The following is an 18,824-nucleotide window of genomic DNA, read 5'->3' as shown; positions in this document are numbered from 1 at the left end:
CACTCTACTTAGGTTGGTTCTAAAAAAATGGAACTAGGTGTGTACTCGCTTATACCACTAGTTTCTTCTTAATTTCTCATGCTTGTAAAATGATGGGAATGATACTGAACATACTACTACCTCTTATTCAATCCCATTAAACAACAAACAATACACCCTTATATGTGAAGTACACTTTTTAACTTTTTATCGAGCTTGTTTAAATTGAACAAAAAAAACACTACTAAACTTACTTTTCTTTCATGTTCGTTAATTAATGCAGGAGACACTAAAAAAGAGGGGGTTGGGAAATCATTGGATTTTGAATCAAGAAGTGGTATTTTTCAATCATGTCATATTTGGACATGGCATTTATTTGTGTCACTTCCCTACAATTGGGTTATAGTTTTCCTAGGAGCTATACCATACATATGCGTAATTTATTCCTCCAACTAGATCCTCTTTTAATCATTATGGAGCATGCTTTAATATCTCATGCATTTTTCCATGGTATCACATGGTCCTCATGAGTCAATGCTACCATGACAAAATGTGTTAAATGGAAATTTAAGCCTACGTTATCCATTTGTAATTATGTCGACCTTTCATGTCGGTCATGCTTGTATCAATTGTTACTCTATCTCTGTACATCATCACTTGGTGTATGTTTCATGTCGATTTATGGGGGATACATAAAGGCCCTCATTTAACAAATTTAATCTTATCGACATCACTCATTTTATAGGAAGTACATATAGAACCAACTAGTACCTTGGAGCTTTCAGTCTTAGTGGCAAGTTTTCTTGTGATTGATAGTGGGTTTAACTCAAAATCAAGTACGATTTTTCAAATTTAGAAAATCTACTCACACTCACTAAATTCTGTTAGGTACCTTGGCGTCCTTACCTATCATTAATGGGTATCCTCACCTCTATCAATGATGTAATTCAATGAGCTAGTAATCAAACGATTTCTACCATGCTTGACATCAATTCATCTATTTGCATGATGTAAACTTGTACAATCATGGTTGGGACAAAGGCCTCAGGCTTGGGGGAATACTTCACTCATACATGCTATCCCTCCCAAGTTGCAATGGAGTATTTCACTATATTTTGTTATTTAATGACTATTAGAGGCACACTCATTTGTCCAGTGTATTCATAATGTATACTTTGACATATATCCACTTTGTATTTACTTATGGCTATGATCTCTTTTTTAATGGAATGGATCCATAGTGTATTCCTTCATGGCCATGTACTTGCATTTCACATCATGGATTTGCAGTGTATTGTGCTGGTTTCTATGCTTTGTTATCTTGTGTACCAAAAATGGGTATCCCTACCTCAGGGATGATATATATATATATATATATATATCTATATATATGATTAGTTGAATAGTGTTATAGGTCTTGACTAGTTTCTTATTCTCTGACTCCCTCCTAGTGCCACTGATAATTGTAGAATTGTAATGTGTGTCATCCATCAATTTCTATTCTAATCTCACAGATTAGGAGGCATTTGTTACAACCTTTTTTTTCACCATTGAAGCTTATTTGAGAGACTGAATTTAGTTATCTAACCGAGACACTAAAATTATACTTTATAAAACTCAAATTCAGAGCTTCATCACTACTATTGCACTAGAAATGAGTAGTGGATCACTCCTCTGTAATCTACAAGGAGAGATGATCACCCTATGTCCCTTAACAACATGTGATGACCTTGTCAAGATTATAGAACTATTCATTTACAAAGAGATCACTTCAACAAGGTTTGAATGGTCTCATATAATGGCCTTAGAATTTGTATCAGATTATATATTCACTAGGACATAGGGGTCTAGATTCTCCTCTCCTCTTCTCAGTGTGTCTATAAAATGAATCTATTCCTAAGGGAGAGACATGTAGTTAAATGCTACCAAAATTCTCAAGGAGGCTTCTTGCTATCACAGGGTTGCATTACTAGTGAACATAATCCAAGGTAGAGCTAGAACCAAGGAGTTGTGAAGAATCTTCATACTCTCAAGGTGATATACTATATTTGGATTTTTCATTTTAATATAGACATCCAAATTTACACCCCATTTCATGTTGTTTACTACGTATTGTTAATGGATCTAGATTATCTTGATTAGTTTACGCTATATTTGCTATATATATAACCATATCATTGCTTGGAAGAAGTAGTTTGGGGTTTCTTATTATAACACCCCTTGTCATCTGTTGGAGAATATGACTATTTTTTGACCTGATTTTATCAAAATTTCCCTTGAATTTAATTTTTGTAACATCTGTCATATCTATCTAATGAAATCTACTATGCAGTGTTCTCATATACAAGACCATAGATGTATAGTTGGCACCATTTAATTTATTGTTAATATAAAACATTTGAAAATACATAAATTGTTGGATTCACACTTATACTGAGAGTGGGAGGGTGAATCAATATAATACAATTTCATACTTATTTAAACATTCATGAATCATAACCCAAAAATATCACATATGGAAAACAATATATAAATGAAAACTTCTTGATAGGAATATTTGTAGACATAAACCTATAGGAGACACAACTGGCAGTATTGCAAATACTCATAGGTAAGAACCCAATTCATTGAGTCTACTTGCTACTTCTTCCCTCACCAATTCTGTTAGTTGCATCTAACTTCACTAGGTCTACTTGATGCTTCTTCCTTCACTAGGTTTGCTTGCTACTTCTAACTTCACTAGGTTTGTAGTTCCTTTTGCCTTCACCAAGTCTGCTTTCTACTTCTACCTTCACCAGGTTTGCTTGCTACTTCTAACTTCACTAGGTTTGTAGTTCCTTCTACCTTCACCGAGTCTACTTTCTACTTCTACCTTCACTAAGTCATCTTGTTGTTTTTTCCTCCACCAAGTATTAGTTGCTTCTACTTTCACTACTTCTACTTATGGATTTTTCCTTCACTAGGTCTCCTTCTCTAAGAATTTATTGTTTTTGGCCTCTTCCTAAGAATGAACCTATACAACATTCCACATATCCATTTTTTCAAAATTGGCTATGAAATTTTTACCTAAGGAACTTCTATATGTATCCTTGGATCTCTAAAATTCTCACAGTTTGGTAATTCCCATGAAATAAGTTATAGTGATAATGACAAACTGACATGTTTGAAGAAGATTTCAAGAGCATTTAAGAACCCTAAGTTCCAAAAGGAATAACTATGAAATTATAGCAAACCAAAGTCTCAAATTTCTACCATAGGTACCTAGATATCTTGTATATGTATCTTCAACATTTCACAGTCTGAAACATATTAGATAGAAATTTATAGTGAAAATGTTGAGTATTTCCATTTGACGTAGATTTTAGGAGAATTTAGGAACCCTAATTTCCTTAGCGCTGATCTTATCTACGAAATTATAATGAACCAACGTCTGACATTTATATCATAGGTACATGAATATCTACCCTCTATCTCATCCAACTTTAAAAGTATGAAACATCCCAAAAGAAAATTTATAGCAAAAATGCCATGAAGTAGATTTAAGGAGGATTTAGGAAGCCTAAATTACTTAGAGAAGACCTTTGAAATTATAGCAAACCAATGCATTAAATTTTTACCACATGTACAAATTATCTTGCCTCCATCTCTCACAAGTTTCTCAAAATGAAATATTTGAGAAGAAAATTTATAGTGAATATTACAATATAACCTATTTGATGTAGAAATTATAAGAAATTTTCTATTGTTAATGAAATCGAACTCAAATCAAGAGACACAAATTTATTCCACTATTCAATAGAAAGGAAAACACACGATGGAAACATATGCAATAACATGCAACCTTCAAAACATAAGGAACACAATGATTTTACAAGGGAACCCAACTGGGAAAAACTCTCCACTACTTTGCATTAATTCAAATGAGAAAGCGAAACAATTACAATGTCTTCAACTCTGAAGCACACCCTGCACTATAAAATTGTTCTCATGCTTTCTAACTTACTTTGGCCAACACTTAGCCAATTAAAGCCTTAGCCAACCTCCTATTTCCTTGCGCAAATCCAAGGGGAATTGATCACCTGCTTAGTGCAAAAGCATTGTACACTCAACAATATACAATTATAAATACAAACGTTCCTTTTCCATCCACTCAACTAGGGAATTCAAATTCCATGCACGACTCGTGGTTATGCCTGGTATTGCACCAAGAATGTTGTTATTCCTAAGGGCTCATCAACTCAAATTATCAACTGAGGGTTCGTACAAACTTCGAGGTGATAGTGCTATATGCACAACAACTAAGATTCCACTCATGCCACCCTCAATTATGAAATTAGATCAAAAAGTACTCAAAGACCCTTCCTTCTACTGAAATAGAATGAAAGCTTGATAAAATGAAAAATTGGAAATTGCTTCTAGTTATGAAAATAGAAATTCCATTGACTCAAATTGTAAATCCTAACTACTCAATTCATGAAAAGACAAAGGCTAACCTAATTGTAGAAATGAAACTATGTTATCTTGCAAAATTCATCAAATTACATCATCTACTTGTAGAAAGGAAACTAATTTATCTTGCATAATTCATCAAACTACCAATCAGAATTGCAGGTAGCATCTACCTAGTTCATGCTTGTTCATAAATCAATAACCTACTTACATGATAAAGAGACTAACTCTACTCTATTTTTGTAGTGAATACAAGGAAGGTTTGGAGTGGCCTATGATATTTTCTTGATCATATTATCACAACTGGGGGTCATTATGCATCTATGCTAAGTCAAAGTTGTAGTGTGGGTCAAAAATGATGAATAAAAAGGTTGCTACAGGTTTGATATAGGAAATTTCTACAGGCAGGCCTGTAATGCTATAAGAGTGCATTCGAGTGGGTTTTGAGGGGTGAAAGCACTAGCTTGAGGGTATGGATAGGGTGATGGTAGTTGAAGAAAATTAAATAAGGTTGGCTTGAGCCTCAATCCAAGCTTAGGACCTCTCAAAGGCTTGTCTTACACTAGGAGTGCTCTCGGTGACTTAGACAAAATAGCTTATAAAATAGGGTTTTTTGGAACAAAGTTTGGAGGTGGAAGGAGAAGATGAAAGAGCTCAGAATGGAAGTCGTGAAGGTGCCCTTCCCTGTAGACTGATCAACCCTAGAATCAATCACATGCATGCAACCATTTATCATTTAGAAAATGAAATTACTTATGATGGAAAAGATGAGTTGAATTTCAATGACATCTAGGTCATGAAAACCACTGATCTAATCAACAAACTAACTTCTAAAATATAGAAATAAAATGTAAAATAGGAAAAAAAACACTAATCTATTTCCAATAAATCATAAATGCAATCTTTTTGGGCTTTCGTTGTGAGAACTTTCACTCATTCTTCCACAATAGAGGTGATGTAGAGGCTGCAACCACAAGATTTTATAAGTTAACTTCTACTGAAATGCAAGAAACTATGAACTGCTTGGAATCAAGAAGAAACAAAAGTACAAGAAGAGGGACCAAAGCCTCTGGGTGTGGCCCAAACCCCAAAGGTATCATCCCTCTGAAACTAACTAAGATGCAGCTTAAAAGTCCACTTCTCATTATAAAAAAGTGCAAGTCTATTACATCACATAAAAGTTGAAAATAAAAATGTCAATCTTGGATCTCAATAGGTACACCTAGCTGAACAAAAACCTCCAATCCTAATGAGCTCTTCCTATAGTTTATTTATACAAAAGGGTAGCTGAAGCATCTCCCTTGAAAATATGAATGGTTCCCTCCTTGATCTCGAAAATGGTGGATCTTGTCCTCCTTGATCTTCACTTGGACTAGGAGACACTCGGCTGCCAATGAACCTGAACTGGTGAGAGAGGATATGGTGATCCCAAGCCAAGTTTAGAGAGCTAAGGAGGTGGACAAACCCCCTAGATTCTCTCCATTGAGCCCCTGCATAGTAATATCCTAAAAAATTATTCATTTTCCTGCAATTAGACCACATTAAGCCACATACTATGACAAACACCTTTTACTCCTCTTACGAAGCATAATATAACAAGAAATGTGAATTAATGCAAGAAAAGGATAGTTTTAAGGCTAGAGGATGACATATTAATATTCAAAATGTACCTATTGATGGGACTCATCATCACCCCCTGCTGAAAGTGTTGCTCATCCTCTAAGCAACTCAGTCATCCATGTGCAGCTCTTTCATGGTCATGGTGGCCTCCCTAACATCCCAAGTCTCCTCAGATGGTTTCCTTCTTGGGGTTAAAAACCTGCATTCTTCTCTATTTTTGTCCATTCCTTCTGCTCTCTTGTTTCATATCTTCCTTCTTGTAAGCCAAACAACAAGGGTGGACCGAGCTTGAGTCCTAGCCACCTTACTTTCATCCTCCGCATGATCCTATTGTATAATGGTGTTATCTCCAAGGAATTCCTTAGCCTTTTAGGAGAGTGATATTCTCTGACCTATAGATTGTGGGGTAAGGCATGCCATCTCCTCTGGAAATCTCGCAGAATTTGCGTTCCTAACAACTTGAATGTTTCTTCAAAGTGTAGAATGGCTTGTTACTGGTTTATGTGCTAACGAAACATCATTGGAGATGAGGCCATGATTGCTAATGACATCCCTTGGGCTCACTAGTTCTGCCCTGATATACAATGGTTCCTTTTCTTCCTTTGTCATTAACCTTTTCACTTCCTCAGCTCTTGTATCCTCATGAGTCATCCAGGATGATAAAGCCATCAATTGCATATCTCCCAATCTTGCATTGGGATCCCAAAAATTCATATTTGTTAGAGTGAGGTTGTGCATGTAAAATTCAACCAATTTTTCTTTGTCTTCCATGTTAGCTTGGCTGCAAAATTCAATGAACTGTTTGTAATATTGAAAGGGTATAGATCCACATTGTGCCAATGTTTTTATTTGGAACTGTAGCCATTGTTCTTTGAGAAAGAGGTCACCAGGCTTTAATGGAGGTTTGCATTGAAATACTTCCATGGAGAGACTTGCCATGGTGGAAAATTGTATTTCTTTCTCCTGCAGCCTCTCTCTCAACCTCATGTTTTCTACCTGTAGCTACTCTTTCATTATATACTCTCTCATTCTTAGCTCACTTAATTCTTTTCTCATTTCAATGACCTTTTCTTCCATGAGGCCTACATCCTCTACCTTATTAGATTTAGCAATTTTCATCCACCTATGGGTTCTTCCTCTTTATATCTCTAGCTCATAAAGGAGTGGGACTATAATTTTTCATGGATAATCCTCCCTCCTTAAATGAATTTGTAGTAGGAGCTCAAGCTAGGTTGTGGGATAGGTTCTTGGAGCTCTTGTAGGTCTTTTCCAACAGTTTTTGAGGTGGTGGCTACCTCTTGTGAATCTTTCTTGGGCTCCTGTAGCTTCCCCTGTTCTACCTGTAGAAAATTCTTCCCCTCTCATAGCAAACCATGTCTCTCTTGTAGCTTCTATTTTTCCTCTTCCTCAAATGAAGATTGTGTCCATGGCTTCTTGAAGGTGATAGACCTAGTGGCAGGCCTACTCATAGGTGCTATGGGTGACTTTTTTTGGTACTACGAGGAGTGAATTCCTAAGTTTTCCCCTCACTAGGTCCTATTTCTTCCTGTTTTCTTGTTGACTCATCAATAATTATAAGAACCCTTGTAGGAGTTTGTGGATTTCCTTGTCTAATTCTAGTGCTCTTCCTGGTTCTAAAATAAATTTGACTTGGTCTTGATTGCTTCCTTTTGGGCTTGACAGGAGTGCCCAATGTAGCTAAGGTTGCAACCACTTCATGTTTAGTGTCTTCTGTTCCTTGGGGTGGAGAAGTATTCTCAGGGCTTATTATTTCTTCTCCTTTCTTCTCCTCCTCTTCTCCTTTCATCTTTGCTTCTCCTTCCTTTGTCTCTGCTGCCTCTTTCTATTTTGCCTTTGTTTCTTGTGTTCTTGCTGCCCCTTCCTCCTTTGTCTTTCTGTTTTATTCTCCTGACCTTGCTACCTCTTCCTCTTTTATATTTCCCCCTTATTCTTCCTCTGTTTTTCCCTCTCTTCCTCCAACACTAGAGGTTGGGGTTTCTCTTAGTGTGAGGGCTTGTGTTTCTATGAAAGTATCCCTATCCATGTCTACAAATTTGTTCCATAGGACAAGGATTCTCAAATGGTTTAGAGCATCTACCACTATCAATTTGATGAGGCCATGGTGAGCTAAATGCTGATGTTTTCCTTCCCTTAGCTTCTGACTCATCTCCATGATTGGCTGCAGAAGAAAATGAGGGACACTAAGAAAGGGGTAAGTTTGCCTTGAATCTCATCTCTTGGAGCAACCTGAAGTGGTAGGCATAAACTACACTTAATCTCCCTTCAAAAGATATGTATTTAAGTATATGGTAGGCTACCTCATCCCAAGGGTAAGGCATACTTTCTCTCCTCACTCCATTCTTGTCTTCTACAAGATTCTCTTTTGAAAGGAAGAAGTTTTTCCTAGCTGTGACACTTACTTGCTTGTCTTCTTTGCTCCATCTCATTCCTAGAGGAAAGGTGGTTACTCTACTGATAGTTTTGGACTAAGAGAAATGGCCAACCCTTTGACAACAATTGTGGCACTGTCTTCCCCTTGAGAGTGTAATGTTGTGGAAAATTCATGGGCAAGGTCATCATCATACCCCTTTAGTAGCTCAAAGAAACCCAACCATTAGTGGTTTCTGAAGATGTCAACTACAAGAGGGTGTTGGTGAATTCTCCTAGTGTCTGAGGGTTCCCTTCTATTAAATCCTCCCTCCATTTCTTCTCTATTACTCCTTGATGTTATGTAGGTGTGGAATTAAAAAAATTCAAGCTGTATTAGTGGTGAAATAATGAAATAAATAATGGTGAAGCAGTGGCGCAATGCTTAATGATAGTGAGGAAGAAGGGTGTTCAAAGTTATATTCACCAAGCTATTTATTTTATCTTAACCACATCAACTTCCAAAAGGATCCCCTACTGATCAATTGACTGCTATATGATCTTAATTTCTGGAAGAATGTCCATGAAATTAGGTGTAGAAACAAAGAAGGAGGGTATAACTTACTTCTTATTAGAGAAATTCTGGGTGTCTATGAAATTTTTGAGACACTATTAAGCCACCGTGACTCCTTTTTCTCGTCTCAATTCCTCATGTAGCTCCTCTCGGCCCTCTTGTAGGAATTGTAGGCCCACCTGCAACTTTCTCCTATAACACTATGCAGGTAGGGTTCAAAACTCCTCGGTGGCACTCTAGTTGCTCGATGCACTAGCTCGTCCTTCCTCCACCAATTTTTGGAATGAGTGATGGTGTAAATGGAGTCAAGCCAACACATAATATCCTTTTTTGGTTAAAATATTGGAGTGCTTTGGTGACTTGGAATTAACACAAGTTTCTTCTTTTGGACAATTGTGCCCACTAAATGTAATCATATCTCCCTCCTCGTGATTATCACCCCACTCTTGAAGGACACCGATTTTTTTTTTAGTATACATCTCCACGTTCCATGGGTGACTTAACTCACACTTGAATTTACTAGTCGAGGGTGGCCAAGTTCACTGGCCACCTCCAGCCTATTAAAACACCTTTTCTTTCTTAAAACACACTTTTGTCATTTTTATGTAGAGGGAGGAGGTTAGGGTTTCCATACCTGAGCCTAATTGTGGATCGATCTTATAAAGAGGCTTGCATATTGTATCTAGACCATACATCACTATGAATAAGATAGTTGAACTCTTAGACTTATTTCCTATGCGTTTTTTCATTTTTGATGCTGCCTTGACTATTGTGTTGCTGTGTGTTTGTGGGCGCCTCTTCTAACATCAAATCTATTGCTGCTAGTGGAAAGTCTAATTGAGAACAAGGTGTCTCTTGATGGCTCCAAACTGAGCTTCATCATCCCTTTTGGTGGTGGAAAGAAAACATAATATCAGTGGTTACTATGTGGCTATATAGGTTGCTACAAGAGGAGTTTCTTCCTGTAGCAGTCTCTTGTTCTCCCCTTTAAGTCTTCAGGTTGCATGAGGGATATGGGGGAGATGATGATGAATGATTAGGATATGGTTATAATCATGGAGAGTAGTGTAGGCATTGTAGAGATAGAAAATGATAACTTCTGTGTTTTTGTTTTTTTTAAGGCATGACAAAGTGGAGAAGTTGGAGAAAGCTTTTAGGGAAATGAGTGGATGGATGATGGATGGGTGATGGAAATGTCATAGGAGGACTCTCTTTACCATTTCTTAGAGTCAGGATGGTATTTTGGATTTTTTTTCTCCTCATATCTTCCTCCTATAGCTCCACAGGCTCCTCCTGTAGCAACACAGGCCTTTCCTGTAGCTGATGAGCGCCAGTATTGCAGCAAGGATGCGGCAACTCCTGGGCTACCAGCTTTACTTATCAACCCGGGGTTCGTACAAACTTGGAGGTGACAGTGCTGTATGCACAAGTAAAAGTGATGGTTTTTCCTATTATCACTGTTCAGCTGACGAGAGACCACTTGGGTTCCAAGCCAGACTTCTATGGAGTCATAAGAAGCTTGATTCTTTGATGGAAGAAAGGTAAATCTACTCTAAGAGAGTTACTCTACTGCATTAATGGAGAAGGTCAACATGTAATGCTAAATCACACCATTCCCTAATTAACCATTTAAGAAGCTAAGCTAGGCCTTAAATCAACATGAAACAAATGCTACTATCTAAGTTGCAGAAGTAAGAAGCATCAAACAACACTAATGTGCAAGTAAAGAGACTGACTAAATCTGTTTTTGCTTTTTTTCGTCTTTTTATGCAAAATCAAGTATGCAACTAATTGTTTTTGTGGATGTGGCAGGTGAATTAAGGATGTCTGAGGATGGCTGGAAGGGTTATGAAATGGTTGTATGGTGTGGAGGACCCCTGGGAGGCTTTGGTGACTTCTTAGAGGTTTCCCATCAATTCGGCCTCAAAACAGGCCGTTTCAGGAAAACCTACAGGATGTACAAGAAACCTACAAGATGATCCTATAAGAATTATAGGAAACCTACAAGATACAACCGAGATATAAATGTGAGGTGTTGGAGGTGATGGGAGGCTTAGGAAAGGTGTGTGATGGGTGGAATTGAGTGGGAGAAAGTCTAGGATCACTCAGGAGTCAATATCCAAGATAATAGATGGCTAGATTTGCTCAATGTGCTTGGGAGAATTTTTGTTGAAAATGATGAAAAGCTAGTGAAGGTGATAGTGAAAACAAGGGATGGCTAAGGTGGATGAAGTGGAAGGTGGCTACTGGCTATGAAGTCTTAGTCTCCTCCTGAAGCACCTTCTTTGCATAAAACATGTGTGTCTTCCAAAAAGCTATGCAATAAGATACATTTTCATAAACTAGAAAAGCATAATTAATGAATCAACTGCCTATACTATGCATGACGAAAGTTGCTGGAAGGAATGAAAGCATGAGTTAGATATACTGTAGAATTGGAGATGAAAAAGATGACAATGAAATCTACCTTGCAAAACTAACCAAATACTAAATTAAAGGCAACAAACTCCAAAGCTCATAAAATAAATAGAAAGATGTGTTTCTAGGGCTGCTTAAGGGTCCCTTCCTCAAGTCATGGTCCCAGAGGGAGGAAGTGAGGCCGAGACACCTACTAAAAACCTTGTGGTGATCCCTTTTCTCCTTGCTAACCTACTACTTGAAATAAGGCACAAATGGAAGCAAACTATTAAACAACCAATCTAATCTACACTACTTGTAATGGAAATGCATCTAAAAAGAAAATTAACAATGAAGCTATGAATCTACACTAAACATACATGTACAATAAAGAGGAGCCTTGGCTACTAGGGTTGGGCCCTAACCCAAGAGCTTCAGCCCTCTGAGTTAACTCAGTGCTGGCTCAAAACAAAACTCATTCTTATTACCAAAACAACAAATTACATCAAGAGAACTTTCACAAGTATTGCAGCTCGAAAATAGCTTAGAGTTTTACAATAAAAATCCGAATCCTACTGAGGCCCTAGGCCTCTCTACTTATACATCTGAAGTCCCCAACGACTTCCTTAAAATTAGGGAGGCTTGGCTCCCAAACTCGAGATAAACTGGTGCTTTGTCTCTCACTTGCTCGGCTGCCTTCTAGTCCTCATGATTTGGCTATTTGCACTTCGAGCTGATGTGATGAATGGAGGAATATTCAAATGGAGGAGTAGTGAATGAGGAGGATTTACCTCCTACAATCCCTCTCCCTTGTCCCATTCGAGTTTTGAGCTTAGTCTTCGCAAAAATTCCTTGATTTTATCCTTTAGTCCCGCATTCAATGCATATTAGTCCACAAAGCATAATATCCAACTCTAACTCACCTCATAAACAAAATATAATAAAAAACATGTAATAGGTTATGAGAAAAGTTGGTTTGACTAAGCTAGGAGGTGAATTAAGGACCATATAATTACCCAATGATGAGGCTCATCATCATCCCCCTATTGAAAGTGTTGCTCATCCTCTGAGCAACTTAATCAATATCCATATCCTTCATGGCTCTAGTGGCCTCTTTGACATCCCATGCTTCTGCTGTGGTCTCCTCTTCTTGTTCATAGAAGCCTGCTTTCTTTTCTACCTCCTCCCACTGCCTCTTCTCTTCTTCTTCCTTTCTCCCTTCTAGCATCCCTAAGAGTAGTGGTGGACTAAGTTTTAGGCCAATCCAATTGACCTTCAACCTTTGCATAGATTTCTTATACATAGGTGTCTTGTTTAGTGCCTCTCTCAACCTTTGAGGAGAGTGATACTCTCTTATCTTTAAGCTGTATGGCAGTGTGTTCCATCTCCTTAGGAAAGCATGTATGCTATCATCTCCTAGCAACCTAAACATGTCCTCAAAATGTGAAATTGCTTGCTATTGGGTAGCAAGATATCTAGGTGCCAGCTGAGGACCATTTTCAATCAAATTATGGGTATTGATGAGGGCCATGGGATTTGATTGTTCAACTCTAATCAAAAGAGGTTCCATTTTCTCTCTTGCCAATATTCTTTTCATCTATGCAGCCCTTGACTCCTCATGGTTCATCCATGATGCCAAAGCCATTAATTGTAAAACTCCTAGCTTGGCATTAGGGTCCCATATAGTCATGTCTATGAGGGCCATGTTGTGCAAATAAAACTCAGCCATTTTGGCCCTATCTTCTAGTGTACTTTGATCACAAAGATCAATAAATTGACTGTAGTCCTGAAATGGCATGGTGCCTCTCTGTGCTAGGGTCTTAATATGAATTTGCAGCCATTGTTCTTTGAGGTATAAAGCATAGGATTTAGATGGCATCCTACACTGGATTGCTTCCAAAGAGAGACTAGCTATACATGCCAATTGATTCTCTCTTTCCTGTAGCTTTCCCCTCAACCATGCGTTTTCTGTCTCTAATTGATTTATCATTATGGATTCTCTGTCCCTCAGGCCACTTAGCTCTCTGCCCATATCCTTGAGTTTCTCTTCGATGTGCCCAATGTCTTCCACCCCCTTTGATTTGGCAATCTGCATCCATCGGTGAGTTTTGGCCCTCTCTTTCTCAAGCTCGAAGAATAGTGGGATGGTAAATTTTTGAGGTATGACCCTGCCTCCCTCAATAAACCAATAATAGGAGTCCAGGTTAGGTTGGGGGTTGGGTTCTTTTATCTCTGGGTCCTCTTCTTTAGTTTCTTGCTGCTCCCTTACTTTCCTTTCCAATTTCTGTGCCTCCTGTAGGTTCAGTAGAGTATCCTATAGGAATGTTTTTGCTTCCTGTAGATGTTGCTGTGTATCTTGTAGGATTTCCTTTCCCTTTGAGGAAGTTGATCTAGTAGTAGGCTTTCTCACATAGGTGATAGGGGACTTAGGGGAAGGCATTTTATCCTTTTGTGTAGGAAAGTCTTCAATCATAATAGGAATTTTGGTTGCTGCTTGGGGCTTCCCCTGTTTTATTCTTGTGCTTTTTCTTGTCCTGAAATATAATGGGGTCTGCCTCTGTCTTTTTCCCTTTGGCTTTATTGAGGTGCTAAGAGCACTGAGGGAAGCTGTTGCCTCTCTCTCAGTGGCTTCTAAAGACACCCTAGGTAACTCCTCCTTGCTTTCTGTCCCCTCTTTTCCATTGCCTTCTTCCTCTATGTCCTTCCTATTTTCTTCTTCTTGTAGATCTTCATCTTCTCTATCAGTTTCCTCCTTAACATCATCATATGTTTCTTCATCTTCCTCCTTCTCTTCTCCATCTTCTTCTTAATCTTAATCATGTTCTTCTGTGTCATCTCCTTCTTCATCCATCTCATCCTCATCTCCTTCTGTATCTTCCTCTTCCTGCTTCACTTCCTCTTCACTGACAGTAGGATTAACATCATATGTGAGAGCTTTAATGTCATCCCCTGCTGGCATGTCTATGAAAACTGACCATGTTATAGGAGTTCTGAGGTTATGGAGGGAATCTTCTATAAGGATCCTAATTAACCCATGGTGAGCTAACTTTTGGGAATCTCCCTCCTTCACTTTGATGCTTGAGTCTATGAGTGATTGAAGCAGGAGGTATGGTATGTTGAGCCTTTGGTGAGTGGGTGTTTATGCTCCAAATATCAATTCTTCAAGGATCCTAAAATCACAGCCATAGACCACACTATCCTACCCTCACATGAAATGTATTTAATAATTTGGTATCTTACCTCATTCCATGGATATGGCAGACTTTCCCTCCATTTTTGTCCTCAGTGGGTTCCTCACCTTCTAAAAAGAATTTTCTTTTGGCAACCTAGCTATCTCATTTGTATTCTTTCCTCCATGGTATTCCTAGGGGAAGTGTGGTGAATTTGTCGATAAGCTCAGGGGTGAGATCTATAGACGGGCCCCTTATTACAATAGTGGCATGGATTCTGGTGAGTGGAGTGAGGGAGAGAGCAAATTCTTGAGCCACCTCATCATCATACCCTCTGAATTTTTCGAAAACCCCATCCAATTATGTCTTGTGAAGATTTCAAGCACTTGGGGGTGTTGTTGGATTCTCATAGTGTTGGTGGGCTCCCTCCTATTAAACCTTCCTATCATCTTGTTGGTGAAGTTTGAGGAGATGAGAGGGTTGAGACAATTTCAAATTCAGAACCAAAACAGAGATGACTGTGTATGTAATATCCTTACACAATTTCTAAATTCACTCAAACTTAGAGGATTTCTAGTTCAATTACTTGTAAAGAGGGATGTAATTACATATCCTACCTCTTTAGATTGTTTGCAGTGGCCAACTCCCGTGTTATCCCTTTTGAACTCTTCTATGCCAATCCTGTGGACAGTCTCTGTGTATCCTGTGCATGATCTTGTAGGAATTCCTGTGCAATCCTATAGGAATTCCTGTGCAGTAAAACGATGGATTTTTGCTTCCGGTGGGTTTCCTGGGTATGAGAGTGACCTGAGAGAGTGAGTTTCGAGGAAGTGAAATGCATGAATGCATGGGAATGATGTTTTATTTCCTCTTATGGTGATTCGGGGTGAGGTGGTGTGCTGGTAGCAAAGGTATGTTTCCATTTTTGGACCATTGGTCCCCACTACCACCTCATCATTCCCCACTCCTCGTAATTAGCTCCCACCTTATGCATCCGTAGTTTTAACCGCTTTTGTCCTACTCCTTCTCTGTCTTTGAGTTGACTGCAACCACATGTGAGAGGACACCCGATTGTGTATGTGTTGACTGAACGAAGGTGGCCAAGTTAACTGGCCACCTTTTCACTTATAAACCAACTATCTCGTAACCCTTACATTTTTTGACTACATGATGCATATGAGAGAGTGAGCGGGATACTTACCTGTGGTTCCAATGCTATGCTGCAGTTGTCAAAGACCAGAGGTGTTGCTGTGTGTATTTGCTGCATGCTATTCTTCTTCCTCCTCTTGCTGTCTGCTAATGGATTCTTTGTTTGTGCAGGTACCTATGGTTGAATATAGGATGTTGTTGTTTTGGAGCTCTTGGATCATCATGCTGAAGGCTTGTTGCTGGTATGATTGGTATTCTATGGGATAGGCTACTACAAGATTTCCTACAGGATGTCCTGTAGCTGCTTCTCCCTCAGAACTCTTTAATCATTCTTCTTGTTGGGGTTGTGAGGATGGTGACATGGATGGAAAGAAGGAATAGGAGTGTGGAGAGCAAGGAATATTCAGGTGATGCTCTTTATTCCTCCCTGTTTCCCTTTTTTCGAAGACTGGAAAAAAATACTCTTGAAACTGATTTTTTTTTTTTTAATGGTGAGTGCAAGGGTGATGATGGTGGACAAGTTATGGTTATTGAATGATGAAGAGGGTGAATTTCATTGGCCTAGAAAGTCATTTATTTTCCTTAGGACTGCTTCCTGTAGGATTTCTGGGTCACTGTAATTCCTACAAGATCATCCTGTAGGTTTTCAGGGGATCCTGTAGGAATACAGGGGATCCTGTAGAAAACATAATCCCTTCATAAACTGAAGCAATGGAGTGGAAAAAACGACAAAAATGATGGAGGAATGCATGGTAATGAGTGGAAAAATAAATATGTGAGTGATAGGGGTCTCTTTGTGATCCTCCTTTGCTCCTTTACCATCCTTCTTGCTGACCTGCAAATGGAAATTTCATGATTTTTTTTTTGAAAAACAATTAGGCTACCTCTGAGAGGTTTTCACCCTAGCTGTTTGCCTTGGGCCCCTCAAGAGAGGTTTTCAACTAGGGATATTTCTTATTCTCTCTCTCTCTCTCTCTCTCTTTTTTGACACCACTGATCCGCCTCAAGAGGTTTTCAACCCAATGATGGGACTCAGGCACCTCATGGAGGTTTTCACCTGAGTCCTTATTATTTTTTCTTTTTCTCAATGATTTGATGAGGGAGGAGCTGGAACTTGCTCCACTATCATCACTGTTTTATTGATATCATCAATGGAATCTTGTTTTGATAGAGGTCTCATGTAAATTTTCAATCAGTGTCCATTAACAAGCAAAGGAATGGCTTCTTCATCTATGGTTCTGATTTGCACTGAACCATTATCATGGCATCTTTCCACAACATAAGGTCCTAGCCATCTTGTACTTAACTTTCCCTTGAAGTATTTATACCTCAAATCATATAGCAATGCCTAATCACCTTTTTGAAATTGCTTCTCCTTGGTATTTTTATCATGCCAGATCTTCCTCTGAAGTTGAACTACCTTTGTATGTAGGAGGGCTTGCATTCTAAATTCATCCAAACCATTCAACTTGAACAATCTCTCTTTCTATGCACTATTGAGATCCAGATCTAGTAGGGTTTCCATCCTTAATGTGCTATACTCAAATTCAATGGACAACAATTCCTTTTTCCCATAGATCAACCCATAGGGTGTGAATCCAATGGTGGTCTTCCATGTGGTATTATAGGCCCAGGTGGCCTCAACTAGTCTATCTGCCCAATCCTTCCTGTTGCTGCTTACTACTTTGGTCAAGATGCCCTCCAGTGCTCTGTTGGTCACCTCCACTTGCCCATTAGCTTGTGGATGATAGGGAGTGGAGGTTCTATGCTTGATCTTGTGATGGCTGAGTAGGTCTTCAATCATGTTGGAGGTAAACTGGCTGCCTTGGTCTGTGACCAACTCTCTAGGGTACCCAAATTTGTAGAATACATTCTCCCTTAGGAACTTAGCCACCTTCTCCTCTGTTGCTGCCTTAATTGCCTTGGTTTCAGCCCACTTAGTCAAATAATCAGTGCACACAATAATATACTGTTTTTTCTTGGAAGGAGGGTCAATAGGTCCAATGAAGTCCATGCCCCACTTGTCAAATGGCTTGAAATTCACTTGAGGCTGCAGAGGCATTTCATCTCTTGGAGTAGGCCTTCCCATCCTTTGGCACCGATCACACTAACTAGTATATTTTCTCACATCCTGATGAAGAGTGGGCCAATAATAGCCTGCTTGTAACACTTTGAATGTTGTCCTCTTTATTGCAAAGTGACCTCCACAAGGCCCATCATGATAGGTCAGAAGGATGTCAAAGACTTCCTCCTCCCTGACACACCTTCTCAAGATTTGATCTGGGCCAAGTTTGAAGAGATTTCCCCTAATCCAAGTGAAGGGGGTGCTTTTCCTGACTATCTTGCTCTTTTCTTTGGAGTACAAGTTTGGTGGGAACTGTGTAGATACCAAATAGTTTGCTATATCAGCAAACCATGGAGAGAGAACTGAAATAGAAAATAAGTGCTCGTCCAGTAACTGGTCATCAACCATTCCTTCTTCACCTGCAGGAAAATTTACTCTAGAAAAAAAGTTTGCAACAACATTTTCCTTACTAGGCTTATCAACAATGGTTAGATCAAACTACTGTAATAAAAGTAACCATCCTGTAATTCAAGCATTCACATCTGGTTTGTTCATTAAATATTTGATTGCAACATGGTTAGTATGCACAAATGTTTGATGACCTGTAATATAATGTCTGAATTTGTTCAATGAATTCACAATAGCTAGGAGTTTATTTTCGGTCACTTTATAATTTAGTTCAACCTTTAATAAATTCTTGCTGATAAAATAGATAGCATAAGGCAGTTTTTCATCTACCTAACCTAGGTCTTCTCCTATGGTTTTGTGTGAGGCATCATCATGAATATGAAAGGGGAGGACCCAATTTGGGCCTCGGAGAATCGGGGTAGTGGTTAACTTATCCTTTAGGATGTCTAAGGCCTCTTGACATCTTTTTGACCATATAAAATTAGAGTCTTTGGCCAACAAACCAAATAAAGGAGATGCTAGCGTGCTGAAGTCCTTTATGAACCTTTGGTAGTATCCAGCTAACCCTAGGAAACTTCTGACATCTCTCTGCTTTTGAGGAGGTGGGACCCTTTGGATGATAACTATTTTGTTTGGGTCCACCTGC

Source organism: Pinus tabuliformis, chromosome 7 (genome assembly GCF_031772625.1).
Source record: "Pinus tabuliformis cultivar Carrire ecotype Pingquan chromosome 7, CPIR1, whole genome shotgun sequence".
NCBI classification, from domain to species: Eukaryota; Viridiplantae; Streptophyta; class Pinopsida; order Pinales; family Pinaceae; genus Pinus; species Pinus tabuliformis.
The sequence above is the reverse complement of the archived record's forward strand: the minus strand, read 5'-3'. Positions refer to the sequence as shown.